Source organism: Cannabis sativa, chromosome 4 (assembly GCF_029168945.1).
Source record: "Cannabis sativa cultivar Pink pepper isolate KNU-18-1 chromosome 4, ASM2916894v1, whole genome shotgun sequence".
NCBI classification, from domain to species: domain Eukaryota; kingdom Viridiplantae; phylum Streptophyta; class Magnoliopsida; order Rosales; family Cannabaceae; genus Cannabis; species Cannabis sativa.
The window spans coordinates 69559017-69562698 of NC_083604.1; positions in this window are offsets into that span (position 1 = coordinate 69559017).

The window sequence follows — 3682 nt, forward strand, 5'->3', positions numbered from 1 at the left end:
AAGATCATTGTCCTTTGCAATATTTTTATTTTTCTCCTTTTTTAGTTTGATCTTGCAACTAGATGATTTCACACCATACTGAAAGTAGCCATTTTCTATGGTTTCGCATCCTCTTCATAACTCCTAATTACCAAGTATTAACCTACTCAAAAGATGGTATTCACACTTCAGTATGGGTAGCTCTATTCCAACAAGGGGCCTGACAAGAAACTGAACAAAGATCGCTCAAGTCTGTATTAATATTTTAGTATCCCAATCACACATATAAGTAACTCAAATCTTTTAACCCAACCTCAAAAGTATAAAAAGTACATGACACTAAGATAAATATCATCCAAAAGCATAAACATGTTTTATCAACCAATGATGAAAGAAGAATATATGTAAGATAAGAACTACTCAAAATTTTTGTACAAAATAGAGAACCAAATGAAAAAAAAAAAATTAGACAATGCAAACCCCCAAAGATTTTATGAGGGAGTCAAACTGAATTGAATCTAAGGCCTTAGTAAAAATATCAACAAATTGCTTTTTAATATCAACATATTCTAACTGCAATATTTGGTTGTCAAAAAGTTTTCTAATAAAATGATGTCTTATATTAATGTATTTTGTACAAGAATATCGAACAAAATTTTTGAAAAAATTTATAGCACTAGTATTATCACAAACAGAATGACAAGTAAGAGTGTAACAATTATCAACATTTCTAAAATCTTGTAAAATGCACTGTTTCATTGTTAAGAACAAAACAATGATCACTGTCAAAATTTACAGTATACCCTAATCTTACTAATGTTGAGTAAATTAGCCCTTAGTCCCTCATCAAGCATCACATTTTTCAACCTTTGTAACCCTTTAAAATTGAGAGTTCTCATACCAATGATATTTTCTGCTAAACCATTTCTAAATATGACCACACCACATTGCATTGGTCTAATATTCACCAAAAAATCATTGTCACCTAGCATATGTCTAGAATAACTACTGTCAAAATACTACATTTGAGAAGCAGAACTTTTATCAAAAAATCTAGCAAGACATTTTCCTTTTTCAATCCACTTTTGTTTTGGAGTATTATGTTCTTTGAAAAATATTCAAAATACCAAAATATTTTAATTTGAACGAATTTTGCATGGTGAAACATTTAAGTCGAATATGCCCATTAATGCCACAAAAATGATAAATAGGAATAAACCTTCTCGCCTGAGAGCTTACCTTTTTTATGCTTTCTAGAGATTTTGCTGCTGCAGAAGACGGTTATGCACCAAAAGATTTTGAATTTGCAACAGTAGCCAAATTTGCAGGAACAATCGATTTTATAAATTTTGTTTTTCTAGAACTTTCAGTACCATTTGATCCAAGACCAACAACGCCTCTTTGACATGCATGCTGAACTTTCTCAAAAATAGAAGATTCAGGGTTAAGCATTTGAATATTTTTCTTATAATTTTCAAGTTCCTTCTTTAATAGAATAATTTTTTCATCTTTTAAATAAAAAACAATCTCATATTCTCTATTTTGAATTCAAGAGATTCAATTTGATGAGACAATTATTTATTTATTTTAAACATTGATCTATTTTTAGAAGTAATCTGTATCCACTTTTCATACATGACCTTGTAAGACTCAGCCAGAGACTCTTCATAGATTTCAGATTCATTAGAATCAGAATCTTCTTTTTTAATGATATTATTCAAACATACCATTCTTTCTTTCACTTGAAAATCACAAAACAAACTAGAAGAAACTGAGGTTAGTGCAACATTATTGGAAATTTCTTTATTACTATCAGTTTCATCATCACTACATGTGTCATTGAAACTTTTCTTACTCTTTTTTAGAGTATTTACACATTCAAATTGAACATGTCCAAAACCTTCACATTCCCTGGATTGAATTCTCTTTTGATTGCTACTCATTGAAGGTTTCAAAAAGTATTACCTTTTGAAAAAATCTTTTTGTCACTTATCTTTTTCATGTATTTTTTAAAGTTTCTAGTTAAAATATTCATCTCATCATTTTCTTCATTATCTGAACTTTCTTTTCCAATAACATTAAAAACAATACATTTACCTTTACCAACTATGGACTTGGGTTTGTCCTTTTGCTTAATTTGTTGATTTAGTTCAAAGGTACGCAATGACCCCATCAACTCCTCCACTTTCATCTTGTTGAAATCTTTTGCTTCTTCCGTAGCCAATAGCTTAGCATCGAATCTATTAGGAAGACCTCTCACAATTTTTCTAACTATCACTGATTCATTAAGTTTTTCTCCCAAAGCAAAACATTCGAAGGCAATATCAGAAAATATTTCATAAAATTCAGATAAAGATTCATTATCAGACATTCTAAGATTATTAAACTTGGTTTGAAGCTGTAAATAAAGTTTTTATTTGTCCAATAAAAAATTAGTATATTACTAATTTAACATTCTTTAAAATGTAATTTTTTTAATAATATATGTAGCGTAAGAATTTTTAAGACCACGTAACGCGCGGTTTTTATTTCCTAGTTAAGTATATCATGAGCATGTTGAGAATTAAGGTTCATCACATCCCCTGCTACTCATCACAGAGGAGTTCTGCCCATTTGTCTGCAGTCAGCATCGTGCATTAGGGAATTAGAATATTCCTTCTCTTATTTGCTTTTCTTGTGTAATCATTGAATTGTACTAGAGTATCTTTTCGGTTATGCATTCTCCTATTGTATATTGCCACTTGTCTTCATCACAGTGACTCAATGATTGTATCCCTAAGTATATATATTGAATGCAAACCCCTCAGCCTCCTTGAGCTGAGTTTTCTCATTTAGTAAATGACCATCTTTTCTATCTTGGTATCAGAGCAAGCCTAGGCAAATGCCATGTCGACTGGCCTCCCTCAGACTCCCACAGCAGCCAATAACGCTGCAAACAACAGCCCTGCCCCTGGTTCGAGCCAAGCGGGTATCACCCTCCAATACTGCACAAGCTCAGTCGAGCTATGTTGCAAACTTCACACAACCTTTTAGCACACTAAACCAGCCCTTTCCTCTTAAACTCGACCGAAACAATTACTCCCTCTGGAAAACAATGGTCTCGACCATAATAAGGAGACATTGCCTTGACGGATTTGTTCAGGGTACTCGAGCGTGGCCTCTGGAGTTTGTCCCTGCAGAAGCACCAGAAGGACAGGTAAGTTTTGGAGTTCAACTCAATCCCCATTATGAGCATTGGGTCGTGAGTGACCAACTCCTAATGGGTTGGTTATATAGCTCCATGACTAAAGCTATAGCCACTGAAGTTATGGGATGTACCACTGCTGCAGCACTTTGGAAGGCTCTCGAAAACTTATATGGAGCACATTCCAAGTCCAAAATGGAAGACACCCGTACAGCCATTCAAACAACAAGGAAATGTAACACCTCTATGGTTGATCATCTTCGACAAAAGAAAGCCTGGTCTGATGTTCTAACTCTAATAGGGGACCCATACCCTGAAGCTCATTTGATATCTAACGTATTGTCTGGTCTTGATGCTAGTTATTTACCTATTGTGTTACAAATTGAGGCTAGACCAAGTACTACTTGGCAAGAACTGCAGGAACTCTTGCTAAGCTTTGATAGCAAGATTGAGCGCCTCCATACTCTCAGTGAGAACCCTAAACATGCTGCTGCTCCCACGAAAAATATGGCCAACAGA